The sequence below is a fragment of the Miniopterus natalensis genome, chromosome 6 (assembly GCF_054644295.1).
Source record: "Miniopterus natalensis isolate mMinNat1 chromosome 6, mMinNat1.hap1, whole genome shotgun sequence".
Lineage (NCBI taxonomy): Eukaryota > Metazoa > Chordata > Mammalia > Chiroptera > Miniopteridae > Miniopterus > Miniopterus natalensis.
In genome coordinates, this window is record NC_142086.1 from 25,149,805 (window position 1) to 25,173,905 (window position 24,101).

Consider the following 24,101-nt stretch of genomic DNA (forward strand, 5'->3'; position numbering starts at 1 on the left):
ATAGAAAAAATTTCTACAAAAAATAAAAAATAAAAAAAAAAGCAAAACAAAAACTGGGCAAGATGAAGGACAACTTGGTAAAACTGCAGTATCTAGAATGGTTATTCCCAAAGAAAATGGGGCAGAGGCAGCAGAAATTTTGAATAATTTTACATATTTGCAATTTACGTTTATCATATCCCATTTAATCATACATTAGGAGTTAGTCTATTTGGTTATTATAAAATGTTATCTTGGAGAATAGATTTGTACTAGGCCTAAAATTGCTAATATTGGGGCTTTTGAAAGTTTCAAAAGCTGCTCACAGCATCTTGAGATCCAGAGTCAACTTTAAAAAGGAAAGGTTTGTAGTGCACAAATGGAAAGTTTGTAGTTAAGGAGATTGGGTTGTCAAGTCCCTAATCACCCTCTAATCTGGAAATATCTTTTTTGAATCTCAGGTGAGGGGAAAACAACAAAACAAACTGGAACACAGAAAATGTATATTGAAAAGCTAGAGAGAAAAAAGATCAGGAAAAACACACTTCTAAAAATAATCTACGTTATATTGTCCAATCGATTTACTAAAGAAAAAAAAACACCCTCAATATATATATCACTGAAGCAATTATATTTTATTTTTAATAATCTTTCCAAATCTATAATTATCAAAGAATTTCTGGCTTTCAAAAGCACTAGACAGTGCAATATTAAAAATATACCAGTAACTCCCTTCCAATCTTTTTTTATAGGATGACTACACATTTCAAAAATTTAACTAACTTGAACTGGAAAAAAATGTAATTATTCCGGGTAAAAATAGTTGAAAGGTTAGATTTTACTTCTACTCTTACAGTATGATCTCAAGCTAAAAAATTTAGCATGCAGAGTCTGTTCATTAGGCTGAAAGTCTTCCCTCAAGAACCTGCAGAAGCCCAAAGTCAAGGGCATTGAGTTTTCACCAAATAACAAAGAATTTGTCTCAAAATTTGCATCCATTGAACCCTAAGAAGCATGGTTTGCTCTAGCTATGTAACTACTTACTGCTGTCTACTTATTTGAGCATTACTACAGATTAACAGTCTATTTGTTCTGCAAATAGAGTAAATAAAGGTGTTTTGAACTTCTTAGGTGAATCATAGAAAGAAGAAAATGTTTCCTCCGGAGAAACAGACTTGGGCTCAATGGTCAGGAAGGGGCTCCCTTTCATCCACTGAGGAGATACAAAATTTCTAGTCTGTTTATCATTCAGACAGATTTATTGACCAAATTTAGATAAGTCAAGTTTTCCACATACTGAAGGGGGGTTGGGGGGAATATTTAGAAAGAAAAATAATAATTTTGTTTTTAAATATCCAGAAATTCCTTCTTGCTTATCAAAGAAAGGTGAAAATAAACTATATTGTTTTTCATTTTGCTGACCTAAATAATAAACATAATATGAGGTTTCTTATGTGATTCCCTTATTTGCAAATTTCAAAACTCACATTTGGCATAACGATGTCTGTCCAGTTAATAATATGTTTTATTTTGTTTTGTTTTGTTTTGTTTTGTTTTGTTTTGTTTTGTTTTACTAGAGACCACTCTCTTCAATTACATCTTATCTATAAAGACAGAGAGTTGCTTGACTTCCAATGCATCTAGATTTTAATAAGCAACTCTATTTTTCACCTTCCCCAGTGATTGAAACCGGGTTGTTTTTCATTAAGTTAAAACCAGGCAAAATCAATGTCTTAATTCTTTGCAGTTTGTTATCTTTCTAGACAGATGATCTTATAGAACACAATGTGTCACAGTCACACACTAAACTTTAGATATTTAATCCCAGGAGATTTCCCATCATCAAAGTGTGGAAAGAACATTGGATCTCCTAGATAAAAAATAACTTCAAGAAATAAGAATTTACCTTTGTTGCCTGGCCAGGCGTGGCTCCGCGGTTGAGCGTCAACCAAGAATTCAGGCGATCACGGTTCGATTCCCGGTCAGGGCACAGGCCTGGGTTGCAGGCTAGATTCCCAATGACTCTGTCATCATTGATGTTTCTGTCTGTCTCTCTCCTCCTCCTTTCCTCTGTCTGAAATCAATAAAGATATATTAAAAAAAAAAAAAAAAGAATTCACCTTTGTCAGTTCTAAGATTCTAGTCTGCTTTGTGATGTACATAAAACTGCCTACATGTGACTATGTATGCTTTTTCATAATAATCAGCAAGGAGAAAATAGACTTTTAAACCACGCTTTTGTCAAAATAATCTCCATACATATATGTGTTCTGAACTCATTTCTTATTTTTCCCGTTTTTAATGATAAAAGTAAGAAGTGAGATGGGTGTCTACAAATGGAAACAGTCTTATTTCCCAAATAAACAAGTATTTCCATGTAAAGTTTCTTTTGTTAAGATTATGATAGATAAATACAGAGAAAGAGGGAATAAGTGTACTTCTTTCCCAAGAAAGATAAATTTTCTTATGACACATTAATTTTCAAGTTTTGACATTCAATTTATTTTCAACAATTGAGAGGTATAGCAAATCTAGATTTAAACATTTTGAGATGCAGATCAGATTAGGATCTACATAAATGTTATTCCTTTTAGCTATTACTGTTAATTGATGAAGATTACTAAAGTGTGTTTACTGAAAGTGTAGTCATAGTAATATAAACAAATTATTTGAAGCCAGCTTAGTGGCTTTCTCCTTCTGAAAATAATGTAGAAAAAAAGCAACACTTTAAGCTAATAAATAGAACCATTAAGTAACAGGCTTTTGTTCAAATGATTTTATAATATTTTAAATATCAAAATTACAGATATTTACAATTAATATTGTTTAAGAAATAATAAAATGGATAGAAACAATGTAGTTTTATAATAATGTGTTATGCAATAGTATAATTAATTTCCATTCTTCATTATTTTTAATTAGTTTTTTCATTTACTACTTTACAATTTTTTGTAACAGAAATGCAGTTAGGTTTTAGAGATTGGCCTGGAATTTAAGACTAACTTACCCTACCTTAATTCACATTCATAGTATATGTTTGATAGCAAAAGAATTCTTTGGACCATAAAACCATACATCTTGATACTCTGGTTACTATGTTATAGGCCAGTAATAATAAAACTGAAAGTTTGACTGATTCTCTCATATTTTAAATTTTTAAGCAAATAGATTTAGTAAACTTCATTCTTTGAAAAAATGTTATACTTTGCTACACTTATTTAGGTGTATTTATATAAGTTTCTTAAATACTATATAACTATTATCTTTACTAAATATTATGATAAAAACCTTTTGAAGGAAGGATAACTCATTAAATACTAATAAAATGCCTCATGGTTTAATTCCTTTTTTAAAGAAGATGGGCATAAATAAGCAGGTGAATGACATGAATAACCTCTTATGCAAATGTTGAGTTTTATTAAATGAAATTGTTAATTAGTAGATGAGTGGATTAAAAAATACTATGGTATCTTTACACAATGGAATACTACTTAACCTTAAAAGAGAAGGAAATCTTACCTTTTGCAACAACATGGATAGACTGGGAGAGTATTGTGCTAAGTGAAATAAGCCAGTCAGAATAAGACAAGTACCATGTTATTTCACTTATACGTGGAATCTAATGAACAAAATAAACTAACAAACAAAACAGAAACAGGCTCATAGATACAGAGAACAGACTGACAGCTGTCAGAGGGGAAGGAAGTTGGAGGCTGGGTGAAAATGGTAGAGGGATTAAGCAAAAAAAACCCAAAAAAAGCACAAAACACCTCATCCTAGCTGGTTTGGTTCAGTGGTTAGAGCGTTGACCTATGGAATGAAGGGTCTGGTGTTTGATTCTGGCCGAGGGCATGTACCTCAGTTGCAGGCTGGATCCCAGACCCAGTGTGTGTCGGGGGGAGGGGGTCATGAGGGAGACAGCCAATTGATGTGTCTGTCTCACATCAATGTTTCTCTCTCCTTTTGCCTCTCTGAAAAACAATGGAAAAAACAAAAACAAACAAACAAAAAAACCTCATAAATACAGACAACGGTATAGTGATTACAAGATGGGGGAGGTAGAAGAGGGTAAAGGGGGCATAAATGATGATGGGAGAGTTGGAAAGGTGAACACACAATACAAAATACAGGTGATGTATTATATAATTGTGTACCTGAAACCTATATTAACCAATGTCACCCCAATAAATTCAATTTAAAACATCCAAATTCTTCATTTGAAATTCTGTATCTCATATAAGAACTACATATATATGACTATAAATAAGATGGTATCAAATTCTAAATTCATCATAAGTTCTTAATAGAATAGTTTGATTTGTAAATTTAAATTACTGTTTGACATTTTTTATGTAGGCTTTTGGTTGTTGTATGGATAGATGTGTAAAAGATAGATGATAAATGATAAATCCATGTGGTTTTTTGTTTGTTTGTTTGTTTTAAATATATCTTTGTTGATTTCAGAGAGAGAAAGAGAGAAGGGGAGAGAGAGAGATAGAAACATCAATGATGATAGGGTCATTTTTTGACTGACTCCTGCACGCCCCCAACTGGGGATCGAACCCAAAACCCAGGCACGTGCCCTGACCGGGAATTGAACCCCGATCTCCTGGGTCCAAGTCCGATGCTCAACTGCTGAGCCACACCTGGCCGGGCTCCATGTTTTTGAGATAGAAAAAAACAGGAAAATAGAAGAGAGAAAAGAGAGAAGCAAATTATTTTTTTAAAATATACATAAATACACAAGATATTATGGGCTTTGCAACTAGGAAATAAACACAGGTTACCATAATTAACTGTATTACAATAAAAATAAAATAGTACAAGGAGATGAAAGTTATTTTAGGGGAGGACAATCATACAAAAAAATTGAAGAATCCTGTCCTTTACCATTGAGACATTCATCTATGTCTTCAGAAGCTTGCCATCTTTAAATGAATCTACGTTTTAGAGCCCATCTTATAATATGTCTAGAGAAATAAGACATTGTACTTAATATTTGCATATTATTTGAACAAGTATTGTCATTAAACCTGAAGTATTTTTTACAATGTCCAGAAGAGTAATATATAATTTATGGCATTTTTTTCAATTCTTTATTTTACATATTTTTTTTCTTTTTCATTATTTAAATTACTGTATATATGTCCAACATAGCTTCTCCTTTCTAAAGTCATCAAAACAACTTCCAACATGTCATAAAATAATAGTTTTTCTTGTAATCTGATTTTCTTATTCTAATTTTCATAGTTAAAGGGAAAACCTTTCTAATAAAATCATAGTTGACATGCTATTTTCCAAATGTCATCAACTTTTTCTTTTTACATACATCTTTAATAGGTTTCCCCTTTTTCATACATATTTTACTGCAAAAATATCTGCCATCAATATTAAAATATGAGTTATCCTGTATTGTTATACACAGCTTTCTAAATGCTATTAAGTCCAATTCATTATGTAGTAGTTCAATGGCATAGACCATTCATTCATTTTTTAATACAAAATTTCTCCCTGATCAATGGCCTTTGAGTTATACTTACCCTTGTTTTGCCACTTTAATTTTGGAATATATAGACAAATAGGGTATATTTGTGTTATAATTTTTTTAGAAATTTTAGGAAATGTGTAATAATGAATACACAAGTGTTTGTAAAGCTAACAGGAAAGCAGACGTTGTGACTACAAGGACTGAAAATTGAAGACTTTCATTAGGATTAGCACCACATATACAGCTAAAGAATAACTTGGCTTATTAGCACCAATAGAAATTCTTACTATTCATGTAATTATTTCATTTTCCTTACTCAGCAAATCCTTGCCTTCAAATCATGAACAGAACACCTTTGGATTTCTTCTTGAATTAGTGCTTCCTGAATAGCTATTCTTTGATCTCAAATAAAGACTTGATACCTCTCACTTTGGCTTTTTATTTTTAGGTTAACAGTATCCAGGGAACAACATATAGAATGTAATTAAGGATTAACTGCAGACTGAATCACAGCTGTCTGTTTAATTTACTATGGTTGGGAAATGTGCAATCATTGTGTTAGTGAAACACTCCTATATAATTGAACTTATTTATACAATTGACCCAATCTGTCTCATTTCAATATCATTGCATTTAATTTTTTAATTTTGAAAAACCATAAAAAATAACTCCTGTTAGAAAGTTAATTCCTTTTACATATTCAGTACTATTTTAGAATTTCAGCTGACATCCACATTAATTAGAGCTATATAAAAACTTTATTTTTATTTTTTTAAGTATATCTTTATTGATTTCAGAGAGAGGAAAGGAGAGGGGGAGAGAGAGATAGAAATATCAATGATGAGAGAGTCATTGATCAAGCCCGCAACCCAAGCATGTGCCCTGACCGGGAATCGAACCCTGATCGACTGGATCCTAGGTCGACAGTCAACCACTGAGCCACGCCTGGCTGGGCTATATAAAAACTTTAAAGAATAACCATAATTTTATTATAAAGAAAACTTTAATTTGTCTTATTTAAGGAAAAAAATGTGTACCTAGTACCATGCCAAGTTCAAGATTCTTTACCCAGGAAGGAGAAAGTTGGGAGCAATGTTCCTCCCAACTCATATAAAGATGTTTTACTGTTCATTGAGCAGCCAGGCTGTGCCAGAGGATAAAATATAACATGAGTGTGGCCACTGTTCAGAGACAAATAAGTGCCACTCAGAGAAAAAAAAAAAAAATAGTGCATGATTGAAGTTGCTGAGAACAGACAACATGCACAAAAGGCTCAAGAGGGACAAGGTTTACTTACATACAGTAAGAGGAGCGATTATGCACAAGATTAAGTCCCTTGCAATGCATAGGCCCTTCGTTGCCAGTGGGTGTCTTCTGCAGCTAAGAACTGCACTTCCTGTAGCAGTGGAAGGACCCGACTCTCCCCATATGGGGTCTGAAATACAAAAAAGCTGGAGGAGTGCCTAAGGTCCAGTGACATAATACTTGAGCAAATCAAAGAACAACACAGTCAGTCTGAAATAGAGAAAGGTATCCCACACTAGGGGATAAACTAGCTGTGATTGTTCTTTATCTCCCAATTAGAAAAACTCTAAGCTGAAATCCATTCTTATGTAGCTGGCAGGGTGTTCAATAGTCTGGCTTGACAGGCTTTCCCAATAGATATGGACCAAGATTAAATTTACAATTTTTTTTCACACCCATTGGACACCTAAAATTGTAGAACCACCAAATGGACCAAAGAGGAAAGAGACTCTTCCAGCAGACAGAAAAGAAAAGTAAGCATGCACTCTCCTGGGGTAAACATACCTGATGTACCTAAGAAGGGTTCAGCAGTAGAGCTGGCATTTGATGAACATCAAGTGTACTATAGGCCTGGCTCTTTCTCTATGAACCCCAAGGGGTGCTCACAGAAAAGAAATGGAAGAAGCTCTAGAAGTGCCTATAATGTTAGTCTGGATTAAAGGAACAGTTGTGCCTATGGTAGCAACAAACACTAGACCCAAATCTATTTCCTTGGATCTCGACTTTCTAACAGAAGTCTTTGATGGGTGTGGAAGGGGAGACAATAAGCATTCCTGTCTTTAAGATATTAATTAAAAAAATCATCACAGTTGGGGAGGTGGTAAAAACATGGGAGAAGTAAAAGCTATTGTAGAAGGGATAAGAATTTTAGGTCGAACCCTATAACCAGTGTCCTTGAATAGAGAAGGCATATGCCTGAGAAACAGCTAGGTACATGCCTAAGCCTGAGGAAACCAACACAACCGAGACTGTGCACCCAGTACCCCCATTTCCACACCAAGATAATAAACCCTGAATAACAAGTAGCACGAGGATGTTACTAGGAGAGTGAACAAAAAAGGGGGCTCTGTAATGAATCCAACACGTTCAGTGACAGAAGGTAACCTCCCAGGGGGATCTGATCATAAATCCCTAACTGGGCAGGTCATGTGTGTAGTCTTGCTCAGGCCTATAAAAGGTTTATCTTTGTCGTAGGGAAGCCCTGTCCATTGTTTTTGAGCATCTAGGTTAACACACCTTTGAAATGCCAGAATTAATGCTCTTTTTCAGACCCCAGAGAGGTATAAGCATCCTCAAGGGAGCAGATAATCCTGTTAACTATGCTGTAATCAGGTCAGAGAGACTTCCCTGCCTTGCTTTTTCCCACCTTCACGTAATTTTCCTGTGTTCCCTCCTTAATTCCAAGTATATAAAATGAACTGCAAAACAGTCTCTGGAGCATTTAAGATCTTCCCTTCCAGCATGTTATGAGATTGGCTCAAATAAACTGAAACAAATTCATAAAAATTCTCTACAGGTTTGGGTGTTCTTATTTCCACAGGAGGAACCAGGAGGAGAGGGGAATACAGAGAAAACCTCTCCCAGGTACAGGGAAGGAAAGACCTAACACTCAGCAGGAGCCGACGTTGCTCTGTTGAACCACCTCCTGTCCTAATTACAAGTTCTTTCTACAGGGCTTTGAAGTGTCCACATAAGAAACTTACATATTCTCTCCATATAGAGAGAATTTTATAAGAATTTATCTGAGCCAAACTGATGACGATTTCAGGAAAGCAAACCCTCAAATGCTCCAGAGAATGACAGTTTTGCAGCTCATTTTATATATTTGGAATTAAGGGGAGAACTGATTGCTTGAAAATGGGTAGGAACTGAATTACAGGGTAGTTAACGAGATTATGTGCTCCCTTGTTAGTGGTTATGCCTCCTAGGGGTCTGAAAAAGGGGACTACTTTGGCATTTCAAAGGTTTGATAACCTAGAGCTCAAGAATAATGGCCCGGGCTTGCTTTAAGCGAATGATAAGCTCTTTACTAAAAAGTTGTGTGACTGGTACATGACTATCCAACCATGACTTGTCCAGTTAGAAATTCATGGTCAGATCACCCTGTAAGCTTATTATGGATTAGATTTATTACAATGCCTCTTTCTTGTGCACAGAAGCCTGATTGGCAATGAAGTTTGCCATATCAATAACAAAATCAAACTCACCACAACTTCTAGGTGGATTAATTCAAATGCCTACTCTAAAGGCCTGCAGAACAAAAGGAATGTCCATTTCTAGGAAATGAATCTTTTGACCTCAGTATTACAGATTTATACAACATGTCTGGCTTTCAACCTCCAAAAACAAAAAAAACAACAGTATAAGTTTTATGAAAATAAAAGAAAAAATATACTTGGATGATACAAAGTGATCATCAAAATCAGTTTCATGTGTGACAAATATGTTAAACAGTCTCGAAAAAGTGGCAATAAGACACCAAATGCATTCATCCATTTCAAAAAATCTATATATTGGGCTTTATAACAATTAAACACATTTGTTTCTTGAAAGGCAGTATTAAGAGAATAAAAAGGCAAGTCACAGACTGGGATATTATATTTTCCCATCTTTTTTCTTTTTTCAAATATATCTTTATTGATTTCAGAGAGAGGAAAGGAGAAGGAGAGAGAGAGAGAGAAACATCAACGACAAGAGAGTCATTGATCAAGCCCACAACCCGGGCATGTGCCCTGACCGGGAATCGAACCCCGATCACCTAGGGTCCTAGGTGGGTGCTCAACCGCTGAGCCACGCCCGACTAGGCTCCCATCTTGTTTGTAACAAAGAACTTGTATCCAGAAATTTTTAAAAAATTCTTAAAACTCAACAATACACAAACAAAATAAAAAGTGGGCAAAATATTTAGACAGACAGTAGTCACTTTTACTAAAAAAAAGATATACAGGTGACAAATAAGCTTATTAAAGCATTTTAAATTTAATTAATTATACAAAAATGAAATTTTAAGCCACAATGAATACCACTACACACCTGTTAGAATGTTTAAAATCAGACAAAACTAGCAATAACAGGTACTGGGGAAAATGCAGAGCAAATAAGACTCCCCTATAATGCTGTTGACAGTATAAAATGTTACAATCACTTTGGAAAACAATTTAGCAGTTTCTTATAAAGTTAAATATGTACATACCTGTGACTCAGGGATCCTGGTAGGTATCTATCTATCCTAGAGAAAAGAACACATACAGTCACACAAAAGCTTTATGACAATATTTATAACACTGTATTCATAATCACCAAAGCTGGAATCTACCTAGATATCCTCCAGTAAGCCAATAGATAAAAAAAATTGTGTTACAAACTCTAAATTCATGCAACAGCATGGATAATTTTGAATGCATTTTGCTAAATGGAAACAGCCAAATCCACAGGCTTCACATTGCACGATTCCATTTATGTGACCCTCTGGAAAAGGGAAAACTGTGGGCTGGAAAACAGATCACTGGTTTCTTGGAGTTGAAGAGACAGTTTAACTCTAAAGGGGTACCACGGGTAAAGAAATTGCTCTTCATAGAACTATGGTGTTAGACACATGACACACTTGTGAAGAACTATAGAGTGGTACACAGCAAAAAGTGAATTTTATTGTATCTATTTTTTAGTAAAGTAGACATTTGGGGGGAAGATGGAAAGAAGATTGTGACCAATGGACCTAGATCGAATTGTATTATAAATGATAACACAACTACAGTGAAGGGAATAGAGAAGGAAAAAAGTGCTGACAATATTTTTGGAAAAATATATTTTTACTGGATACTGTGAGGCTAAAGATAAAAACAACTATACACAAACATTTCATCTCTAGTGGGTAAATTTGCTTTTCATAAATGTTTGGCTTACAAATTCTCAAACTACTTAGTTGGTATACTATTTTTGAATAACTATGTAAATATATAATAGATAGTAAGAATTAGGTAAAGAAGTTACAAACAAGAGGAGAAAGTTAGCATGAACCCTGTAGGGTTAGGTTGTAGTCGGTGATGTCGATACTGACTCACTTAAAAACATACATATATATAGAGAGAGAGATAAGTAAATTCGGAAAAATTATACATGAATGTGAATGCATTGAATTAGTATACATATATATTTTTTCTAACTTAATCTTTAGAGATGGGCTAGAAACGGTGACACCTCAGTATTAATGAGCACATTTAGCATCCAGATCCTGGTTTCCAAACACCATTCTCCAATTAAAAGAATCAGGGCACCTTTGAGAACTGGGTGATTCCAAGGGTGGGACAGGGAAAAATACGACACAAGTCTGGGGAATCTGGCAGTGCCAAAAATTCAGGAGGTACTTTAAAACAAAGCAATGGGATAGAGGCTTGTTAGCTTATTAAAAAGGCAGAGGGGCCAATCTGAAAGGGTCTCCAAAGACCAGAATTGGGGCAACTGGATCAACTAAATAACAGTAGTATTATATAATAGCTCAATGAATGAAATACATATCTGAGTCTGTAATGATGCAAGTGAACAGTAGAATCAATGCATGTGGAAGAAGTGACAACTCGTCCCTAAAATAGAATTTCAATGAATGAAGGGTGTTAAAATTAGTAGATGGAAATTTAAGCAGAAATAGGATATACACATAGACTCAAAATATCTCCACCCCCAAATATTTAGTAACTACAAAGGGGGAAATAGTTTATAATGAAGAATTTTAGGGGGCACCACCTTAGTCAGACGATTATGGTTGACATCATAAATAACTTATGTCCACAACAGATACCCACTTATATAATGCACCAAGAGGGACCACACCTCTGTTATATACTTCCCAATAATGAATAACCTCAATCTAAGCATGAGAAAACACCAAACGCACCCAAACTGAAGGCATTCGACAAAATAACCTTCGAAGTGTCAGAGTAATGTAAGGCAAGGATAGCCTGAAGTGCTGTCGCAGACTGGAGGAAACTAAGGAGACCTAATTAAATGCAATGTGTAATCCTGTAGGGATCCAGGAGAAGAAAAACGATATTAGTGGAACGACTCACCCAAATAACTGCATTCTAAATAACTTCTAAACTTTAGTTAACAATATTGTATTAAGAACAAATTCTTTGTTTTGATGTATGGTTTACGATCACAGTTATATTAATATAAGAGAAACTGAGTAGAGGGTATTTGTAGAACTGCTGAACAGTTCTGATTCATATATATTATGAAGATCGGTGAAAAAGTCTGTGTTTGTGTGTGATTCTTACTTTTAAAATTGTGTAAGGATGGAGTGAATTCACTTGAGGAATACAATTTATATCTATTCAAATAATTTTTTAATGCTTAAAGAATAACATAGAAAATCTTATCTAAATTTTTGTACGTATTTTTATTTGTGATAATTATGAGCCTCAGAATGAGAATATGGACTAGCTGAAGGTTTCCCTAAATCCTAGAAGAGAGTAAAGGGATAGGAAAACATATAATATACAGATAGCATTCATATATATGTATTAATAATACATCTAATATTAATGCACAGGAGTACATATGGAGTTTTTGTTAGCTATGTGTTAGGATGGTTTACCTATGGCCTGTTTTGCTCAATAAGCTTTATTTAACATCTTCTGTCCAAGCATTGATGCAAGGAGGCCCATCTGCAAGCAAAGACAGGACCTGACCATTCTGCTTGAACAAAGCTGCACCCACAAAACATCCTGTTATCCTCCAAGACATCCTGTGACTCTGATAATTCTTCAGTGCCAGCGGATGCCACACCGGCCTCGCACTGTACCCCGTCTCAAGCCCCTATAAAAAAAGCCTAACTCCATTTTCGGGGCTGACACCACACTCTTGGCCTCAGCCCACTGTGAGAGGGTGCTTCAATAAAATTCTCTAAAACCTCTCACAGCTTCTTGGCCTGGTTCCTCTCAGCGTCGGCACCGACCTAACACTATGCACCTGAGAATAATTAGTGTGCAGTGGAATAATGTTGACTCAGGGTAGGCACTGATATCAGGATTTCCAAAGGAGCTCACAGAAAATTATACCATGCAGTGAAGACCATAAACAGAGCAGTGCTGTGGGCTCTCTATTTGTTAAATTTGACAATTTGACACTTTATTATGTTAACATCTACACTAACAACAAATTTTTAAAAAAGAAAGAAAAACAAATGAACAAAAACCAAATTATTTCTATTTCTATCAAGTATTCTGAACTTTCGCTTTAATTAACACTGTTCAAGTCCCACAATCCCCAGCTACAGGTTTTGCTGACATCAGTTCACCTTATTATTCGGAGGCATTTCTACACATGTTAATTTGATTTTCTGAGTTGCATCTCATAATGCACTCAGACATGTCAGCCCAGGCATGCTCTGCTCTGCCTAATTCACACTGCACTCATTTGATAGCTTTGGGCTTTCAGCCTCATGACCATAATAACCTACCATGTGTAAATAAATGCCACATGATTCACACTCTGTTCTCTCTCATTGCTTAATTATCTAAATTCAATGAAAAGGGACAATGTGCTATATTAATTATATTAACATAATTAATATATTAATTTACTACAGAACATTTGGATGATCTTATTCTTTATGAACTGGTATTCACTGATATTTTGAAAATCCACAAATGAAATATTGTGATACTGCTTCATTATAAATATTGTTACAATGGAAATATCTGGCTAGATATGTATAAGCACTCTCATTAGAGATATAAATAGCTAGATGTCTAGATATGTATATCTGAATATAGAACTTAGTTATAGGTAGATAGAAATATATACATACATGTACTCACATACATAAAACAGAAGTATGTGTTATTTACATACATACAAATACATAATTAACTAATGAATTGTAGTTTTTCTGGATATATATGTGTATATGTGCCTTTGTGTGTATTCAAGCACAGATATCTATCATCTATCTATCTCTCTACCTCTCTCTATATATTTATTTATATCTATTCTTTTATTTTGATTCTTTAAGTATTTATTTTACCTGTAGGTATTTATGTGTACAACTGAAACATTCTAGACAAACTTGATTGATATTTTCATTAAACCAATACAAGATAGAAGCTGGAAAATAATTATATATACAAATTGAATGTGGTTCATTTTTATATATTTAACATTGAATATGTTTATTCATTTAATATTTTGGAGTTATGCCTATATAGATTGCAAAGGCAGTTTCTTTGGCAAACACAGACTTACCACATTAAAAGGAAATTAAAAAAATTAAAACTTGATTCATTTCGAATTTATAAATATAAAGTAAATTGTAAAGATAAAAAAGGTTAAATCAAAATAAGTTTAATAAGTTATAATGTCACCTATAAACTAATTTTATTTTAAATAAATAATGTACTTATTAAGATTAAGCATATTTCAACAAATGAAGAACTTCTGAGTTTTCACCTTTGGTTAGATTAGCAGATTATTATTAGTATAAAGATTAAAAGATACAAGATGGGTAGATAGATAGACACATGATAATCTATGAAACTCTTTGCAGATAAACCTTAATGACACTGTTGTAAAAGGTGACCTGGAAATGAAAACAACTGCGTGTACCTTAGTATGCATACGCCTCTTATCGCTTTCTTAATTTGTTATATTTGCATTCCATTTCTCCAAAGATGCCTTTCTCTTTGGAAGACTGCATTTTTGAAATTTACTGAATGGAGCTCTTCTCAATAAATGAAATTTCTTTGGGACTAAAACATATAAAACATAAATCTCCTTTCAGAGATTTTGTTATTTTGTTAAATACATGGAACCCATACTTTAATGAATACAGCTGATCTTTTCAAATTAAATTCTCCTTCAGTGAAATTAATAAAAGCCATTTAAACCCATTGAACCATCTGGGACTTTATTCATTTTCTAAGTTGAATTACATTAAAATGCATAATCATTTTAGTTTCTACCTGTTGGTATGATATAATTTTCTGAGATATAAAATTGGTGATTTATAGAAAATCTATTTTATAAATCTTTGCTAGTTGGTATTTTGCCCAGTGGGGAATTCATAACTCCAGTCTTATCTGTAAAGACCAGCAATATGTGTTTTTGTGATCACAACTTGATTAAAGCTATTTAAACAGTACTAGGCTTTGGGCCTATGACCACCAACATATGTTTTGTCCCCAAAGACACTCCCTTCTCATTTTCACAACACTGTCCCTCACTTCCGCCTCTGGAGCGAGCTAGTCTCAGGTATCGCAGCCCTCCAGGCCCCAGGCGAGCTTTAATACTGTACAGCTAGAAAGCAGGACTCGAAAGCTCTCTCCCCTAGTTGATCTCAGTCCTAAAAAATACATGCTTAGAGCACATCGAAATTGTACCCCCACCTGGTCCTTGGTTTTTGCTTTGATTCTCCTGTCATTTTGAATTTAATTCTTAGTACTACTTAACTGATTTTGATTTTTTTTTTTTTTCTATAGTCTTCTTTCTGATTTCCTTAGATAAATACCTCTCAAGCCAGCCACGTCTGTCCGACTGACAGTTTCAGAAAAGTCACTATAGGTGATGCCCTTGGCCAACATAAACTAACCTGTCAAACGCCCCAGTTTAGTTAGTCAGCCCCAACTATTCCTGTTACCACCTCCTACTCACTCAGTCTGCCCGGATTCCTTATTCCGTCCACTGAGAGCCGCGACCCTGTGCTCACTTTCCCCCCAGCACAGGCCTAACTGCAGCCGGCACGCTCAATCTCCCCTCCTCCACCTGCCACGGTTATTTTTGTCTTAAAGGCCAAGTTCAAATTACTTCCTCCTCTGTAACCCTCCGAACCACCAGCTGAGAATCAAGCTCTCTATTACTCTCCTTGGGACACGTGTAGAAAAGCGTGGGGTCTGAAGGCAGAGGTAGAAAGCCCGAGTCCTCAACTGCAAAGTGAAATGCTCCCTAAATAGCTGCCTCAATTTACACTCGCACCAGCGACACAGGCAAATGCCTATATCCTCACATTACTGTCAGTACTTGGAATTATCAAGATTCTTTTCTTTTTTTCTGCCCACTACGTGTAAAGTAATTACTCCTTTAAAATTTTTATTTTTCTGGCAGCAACTGCATTTGTTTCCTAGGGCTTCCGCAGCAAATAACCACAAGTTGGTGGCTTTAAAAAAAAACACCGCAGGAATTTATTCTTTCACAGTTCAAGAGGCTACAAGTACAAAATCCAGGCGTTGGCAGGGCCCCACTCCCTCTGAATTCCCTAGTGGAGCATCTTTCCTTGCATCCTTCTGTTTCTGGTAGCCCAAGAATTTCGTAGTTTGTCTGACTCTCTGCCTCCTTCACATGGCCTTCTCTAGGGGTGTGTGTTTTCCTCTTCTGAGGATGCTTGTCCCTGGGTTTAGGGGCCAACAGGATGATCCAAGATGATCGCATCTGCAGACCCTTTCATTTAATTACACCTGCAAAGACTCTTTTTCTTCCTAAGAAGGCAACATTCACAGGTTCCAAGGATTAGGGTATGAAAATGTCTTTTGGGAAGTCGCTGTTCAATACATTTCAGCAAGAATTTGGGTTATCTTGTCAGTATTTTTAGTTTTAAAAAATTTTCTACTTATATCATGTGTACTTTTTCTTTTAGGGTGTCTTCTTTTTCCTGTTGATTTCCAACAGTTCCCTGTTTAGGTTAGAAATTATATTTTGTTGGTTTTAATTTCTATCCACACCCAAGGATACGGTTATTGATTTTAGAGCAAGGAAGGGAGAGAGAGAGAGAGAGAGAGAGAGAAACATCTATCGGTTGCCTCCCACGGGGGCCCTGACCGGAAAATCGAACCCACAACCTTATCATTCAACTATTTATCAACTTAGTCATACATTTGTTTTTAAGGTTAATGATGAAAACTTAATACCGACCCTTCATGTAATACACACCCTTCAAGTATTCAGGATGCTGTTAAGCAGCAGATGAATTCCTTTAGAGAGAAAAAGAATGTTATATTGAATGAGAGCACATACATCTATAGAGAATTTTTATGCACAGTGACAAAATAATCAGCAAAACATTTTGAAGAATCTTACAAAATTTTCCTTAATGTTACACCACTGTGGCCACAGGTATGGGAGATCATTATGCTTCTAATATATGCATCCAGACTATAAATGTAAAAAAAAAAAAGAAACTTTGTTGTTTCACTGAGTTTACCTTTGCCTTTCTAAAATATATATTATGGTGCTATGATGAATTTTAGATAATGGTAATTTTCACTTTTTCATAGAAGTATAAATGGGAAAAATTAAATATTTGGTGTTTTGTTAGAGACTCACAGTAGCATATTTTAATTTAATATTTAATAATGCTACATTTTTATAAATAATATTTTTATAAAACTAAAGTATACATTTTGACAATTAGAGAAAGTTTTAACATTAATTATTTAGTTTAGAAACAATGTAAACCGATTTATAGATACTATGGATTACTTTTCTTAATTGTAAGGGAAATGGAATAGGTTGAAATCTGAAAAAGCAAAAAGTTTTTAAGAACTTCTTAAATTAAAGTTTTACTCCATTAAGTATCATCTAAACTTCTATATAGAAATTGCACTTTTTAAAAACCATTAGATTTTTATTATCTGTTAGTAAAATATTCACAGTAACTCACCAAATAGTTTCTATCATAAATTTTAAAAGGCTATTTTCTAGATGTTAATATTGTAATTAGTAGAGCATATGTCTTAGTGATAATGAACTTACAATGTGATTTGTGAAGTGGACACTGAAAAGTAATTTAAGGCCTTAAAGTGATTTAAAAGTCATTTTCCTTTATTAGTTTGTAAGATAGAAATAATTTACTTTATATTTGGGTATTTCCTTTTTCATTTTATGTCATAAGCATTCATTCTTTTAATGGGAAATGCTGGTAATTATCATTTTGATCAATGGCCTTACAGGCACTTTTACTGAAAATAAAATAGCCACTGCTAATAATAGCTTTGTTGCCATTAATATATTTCATACCATGTTGTAATACAGTTGACACAATTACATTAGAATCGTATAAAAATATTTATTCTTTCTAATACATTTAGAGCACATTGTCTTTTAGAAAAGTAGTTTATTTTAAAACTTACTCCCCTCCACAAGAATATACTAAATTAAAGGACTACTTAAGTTTAATTAAGTAGAATAAAAAACTAAAACAAAAAAATAAAATTTACTTAAAATATATAATTACAGGTTTTTTTCTATTTGTATTAAATTATTTTTCTAAAATAAATTTACTTATAATCCAAGGTTTATTGTGACTGCAAATAAGTTTGATTTTTGAACTGGCATCCAGTTGGGATTTCTTTTTATTTAATTAAACATTTCTATATATTCTGATTCAATTTAGAGCTTTAAAAACTCATTTTGAAGCTAAAATACTTCAGGAATTTTTCAGTTCTCTTTTCTGATCTGTTAACTCAAAGTCAAGTGTTGAATATTGTTCACAGGACTGTTTGTTTAAATGGCAAATAAATAATCTTTAAAACGTTTGTCTCCATTGAAGCTTCCATCTTCTATTTCCAGATCTATATAACTATTTGTTACTTAAATTCACATTGGAGAATTAAATACAGAAGAAAATACATCACATCCTGAACATAATCTCCTGTAAAATGCATAATTGTGTTTCAAGAAGAAATTCTGGACGATTTTTGAGGAGTCTTTTCTGAAGATTGACTGAGTTTAGCACCAGCCTTCAAACTTTTCCTTTGGCAGAATATGCATTTTATAGCCTATTATGGTTGCACTAGGTGAAATTATAATTTTGTCTATTTCTAAGTCAAGGTAAGTTTCTTAACATCTTTTTCCCTAGTCATAAAGAAGGTTTCAGCTACACTATAAACAAATTTCTCCTGCCATGATTTGTCCTCTCGCCTGCTTCTACATAACACTCCAGCAACTCAACAACTTTTTCCAAAGAGCTCCTTAAACTAAGATGAGCATTTTTTATTTTTTTATTCACTTGTTTCATAGCAGTTTTGTACTTCTTAGTTCAACTATTTTGATTTGGCCTCATTGACTTGATTTGGTTATTGCCTAATCCAAGGAAAGCCAGATTTCATTATCTGGGATCTGAAGGACACTGCTATCCCTTTAATAAACTAAGCCACATTTCCCAGAACATACAGACTTTGAACTCAGGTGTTTTTTTGTTTTTCTGGGTTGTTTTTTTTTTTTTCATATTAGTTCACTCATTGTTACCAGGAGAGGTAAATCATCAGTTACTAATTCTGCAAATAGATGTGTTTATAAGTGATTTAATATTATAATGGCAAATCAACAGATAATATTAGTGAATTCAAATATAGAGTAATATCTTCAACCTTGATATTAGGATCATCATGCTGGAAAAAAATATCAATTATAAATACTACCTGTAATTTGGAAAGTTCTGAATAAAACATTTAAATTCAGAAGAAAAAGTAGAAGTTGTAATTTGAAGTTTTAATAACATTTTTATTTAAACATATTAAAAAATCCATATTCAGAAATTATTTAAGTGAGATTAGGAGAGAGATTTTGGCAGACAGACCTGATAGATCTTTATATCCTGGGGCTACTCAAAGACTCAGGGAGAAGAGATATTCCCAAAATTAATTACATGTCTGAAGAAGATAGATAAAGAAATGAAAAGTTTCAGAGTATTTTGACAGATTAATTTTATGTCCGTTGAATCTAAGAATAAAAAATAATTGGGCTTATATAAATGCAGTGTTGACTGAGAAATGATTTTGTAATATCTTGAGAAAGAAAGTGAATACTTATATAACTGCAGCATTGATCTCTCAAGTAAAAAAATATGAAAATCCATCTGTTTATAAAACCCTTTTATTAACTTGTATAAGGGTAGCAACAACAATCAACAAAAAATAAAATCATAGCAAACAACTACTGGATTATACCTTTGAAAACATAGAAAGGCAAGAGTAATTAGTTGCTTATACAATTTTGCACTTTTTTATGGCTAATATTCAAAGTTGTTAAATCCAAAACACTTGCACAAATATACCATCTCAATAGAAAACACATTTCCTGGCATTGCTAATACTATTTTATGGAAAATATTTTGAAAAACCAATCTTTAACTTGAACTATGCATGAACTGTATGGTGGAAATTTTACTTATAACATCTAAGGAAGAAAACAATTGAATATATATTTTATTAAGAAAGTAACATAAGCTAAATGTAAATTTAATTGTCGCTGTTCCCGCAATAAATAACACTATAAAGTAGCAAATGAACAAATCCATAGGCATGTTTGTTTTCCAAAAGCAATGTCATAGTATAACATAAAGCCTCACAACATAATGATTTCATTCAAACATATTCATCTAGCAACGTTTACTGAGAAATAATAAGTGGAAATATTAACATATTATTTTGAAACGTGTATATTACCTAGAAATATGATTTTGATCTCTAGTTGATGTCAGAAAAAAAAGCCCTCACTTTAGAAAAATAAGATATCCAGGTTAATATAATATTAAAAATTGAGAAATAATATAATTTTTAGTGAAATTCACTTAGTGAAATATCTAGATGCCTCCATTTAATATATACATATATGTGTATATGTATATATGCATATATATATAATTTTTGTAATTTTCAGGTACTAAAGATTTATCATAAAGGAAGAAGCCTGACTTTCTCTTATGTTTTAGAGTCAGAAGTCATACCGATAGAGAGAGAGAAATATAGGAACAGAGAAAGAGAAAGGGAGAGAATGCTAATATTTCCTGATTATATTTTATTTCTGTCCTACAATTAATACTTGTCTAGTATTTTATTATAAATTATTAATATTATGCTCAAACTGTATCAGTCTGGTGACTGTAAAATACAGTGTTTACCAAGAAGAAAACAGGCAAAGCTGTCATTACTGTTAAAGATATGCACTTTAAAATACATGAGATGTACTTTAAATATAAAACATAAGTCAAAAATACAACAGTGGAAAATATGTGCTATGCAAACAATAAGCCTAAGAAGGTTGGAGTGGCTATATTAACATCTAATAACAGAGCTTCCAAATACATGAACCGCAAATTAAAAGGATTTCAGAATAAATGGGTAAATTCAAAAATCATAGTTAGAGATTTTCACATTCTCTTAGCAAGAAAAAAGGGAGGGGGCCCGGCTGGTATATCTCAGTGACTGTCAACCTATGAACCAAGAGGTCCCAGGTTCGATTCCTGGCCCAGGCGTGTGCCCGGGTTGTGGGCTCCACCTCCAGTAGGGGGCGCGCAGGAGGCAGCAGACCAATGGTTCCCTCTCATGGGTGTTTTTATCTCTCTGTCCCTCTCTGGTCCTCTCTCTCTAAAATCAATAAAAACATATTTTTTTAAAAAAAAAAAGGGGGAGAGTAAAGCTACAAAAGATATGAACAGCACTCTCAACCACTTTGAACTAATTTACATTTATAAGGCACCACAAACAACAGTGATAATAGCTACACTTTTCAAGTGCACAGGTTGTTTATTCACCAAGATAGACTTTACCTGAGCCATAAAACAAGTTTAAAAAGTGAAACATTCTCTTGCCACTTACCATTGGTAATTAAATTAGGATATAAAAGTGTAAGATATTTAGAAAAATCCCAAATATTTAAAAATTAACCTATTTCTTAAAAAGTAAAAAAAAAAAGAATAAAAATAAGGAAATTAGACCATATTTGGAAAAAAATAATGAAAATATATCATGTACATAAGACAAACCTTGTATTTACATTAGATATTATGTGTGTTCCATATTACTATCTACTTGTTAGTTTAACTGTCAGGGCCTTAAACTTTCAGTCTTTATTACTCTATGAAAACAAATAGGAAAATCTTGAACAGTTATGTCTTCGTTGTTCTTTCTAGCAGAAGTTGGGGAAGATACTGACACAGTTTAAACTGGGCCCTTGCCCGGCCGGGAGTGGCTCAGGGGTTGAGCATCCACCTAGGATCCAGGCGATCAGGGTTCGATTCCTGGTCAGGGCACATGCCCGGGTTGCGGGCTTGATCAATGACTCTCTCTCATCATTGATGTTTCTCTCTCTCTCTCTCTCTCCTTTCCTCTCTCTGAAATCAATAAAGATATGTTAATAAATAAATAAATAAATAAATAAATAAATAAATAAATAAATAAATAAATAAACTAAGCCCTCTTGTCATAGTGCCAGGAGGCAAGGCTGTGGGTAAGGCCCATGTCTGTAATAACGCGCAGCTCCTAAAGCTCAGTGGCTTACAGCAGGAAAGAACACTTTCTGACGTTGCAGGGCAGTTGCCGCAGGCTGGCTGCTGTGTCCCTCACATCTTCTCGTTCTGAGTCCAGGGCCAAAGAGAAGTTTCTTGTTGAGACGTGCCACTTCTGTGGTAAAAGGAAAACAGCACAATCTGCCGAAATACATGATGTCGCTTTAAATACCTGCTTGAAGTTAACACACTGACACTTTGCTCACACCCCTTGTCCCCCACTCTATCCTGCCCCCCTTCAGAAATCTCCAATCTCAGTCTCAGAGGAAGAGCTGTTTTAACAGGTAAAAGTTAAGATATGTGGATGCACAGCAGCGGGCAAATATTCCTTTTCATATGGGATCATTCATCAAGATCCTTCACATATCAAAGCTACTGTGCAACAACTTTAATAAAATTATAGTAAAGTTACATTAGTTACAGATGTAAGACACCTCCCGCTTACCGCTCCCACATCCTTGCAAAGCCAGGCATGGGAACATTCAGCTCCGCCACTGTTCGCATGGCCTTGCCAGTAAGAGCAGGTGTGAGCAGCCCCCCAGGGGACACTCATTGAGTTCCTGGCAGTAAAGCCAGTGGAGGTTCCATTTCTGGACCCCACAAGTCTGAACCAACTGGAAGGAAAATTCTTGACAGAATACTACACACAGGGCATTCCATCGACAAGCAGACTGAAACATACCCCCAGTCTTCCCATGAAATAAGATTATTAGTCCTGGAGCTTCAAGCTGAAGCTCCACATATTTAGAGGTTCACCACACATCTAGAAGCTGCAGAGTGCTCCCAGGGAATGTAATCTGGGACACCATCTTTGTGCTCTCCCTTGGCCTCTCCACAGTTCTCCAGTACCTCCCAAAAGAGAGCTCGTTCACTGTCCTCCAAAGCCCCAACTGTTGCCAAGAAGATGCTTCCAGATCACCTTGGTTTGGAGGCCAATGGAGTTAACAACTGCAGTCTTACAACACTGTATATTTGCAGACCTTAAAAGCTGCAATTGAGGGTGTAGCTTCTAATCAGCTTGAGATCTTCCCTCTGGAACACTCAAAGGTCTTGACGCACCCTCAAAAACTGGGATCTATAAAGAATAAATCAGGCTGCTTAGACAATCACAAATGTTGGAGAGACAACCAAGACCCAGGGCAAGGTTAAATGACAAGATTCATCCCCTACATAAGGCCACTTCTTCAAGACTGGGAGAGACAGCTGTTTTGCCTAATATATTGAAACAAACACAGAGATTCAAAAAATAAAATAAAATAAAGAAACAAAGGAATATGTCCCAAACCAAAGAACATTGATGAAAGAAATTGCACAAAACACAAACAAATGAAAAGATATTCCATGCTCACGGATTGAAAGAATTAATATTGTTAAAATGTTCATAGTACACAAAGCAATCTACACATTCAATGTAGTCAGTCCCTGTCAAAATTCCAATGTCTTTTTTTTCCCACAGAAATAAAGCAAACCTAAAATTTTTATGGAACCACAAAAGGTCCCAAATAGCCAATACAATCATTAGAAAGAAAAACAAAGCTGGAGGCATCCTGCTGACTGATTTCAAACCATATTATCAAGTGACAGTAATCAAAACCATATGATCTTGGCATAAAACAGACATACAGATCAATGGAACAGAACAGAGTCTAGAAATTAGCCACCCTTATACAGTCAATTAATTTATGAAAAGGAGGCAAGAATATACACGGTAAAAGGACAGTCTCTTCCATAAATGGGGTTAGGAAAACTGGACAACCACATGCAAAAGAATGAAACCAGACCACTATTGTACGCCATACACAAAAATGAACTCAAAACGGGTTGTAAACTTGAATGTAAGACCTGAAGTCATAAAACTAGAAGAAAGCATAAGCAATAAGCTCCTTGACATCATTCCAGGTGATAAGTTTTTGAACATGACTCCCAAGGAGGGGCATCATAAGCAAAAATAAACATGAGACTACATCACACTAAAAGGCTTCTGCGCAGTAAAGAAAACCACCAAGACAATGAACAGGCAACCTTTTGAATATAAGAATCTTACAAATTATATAC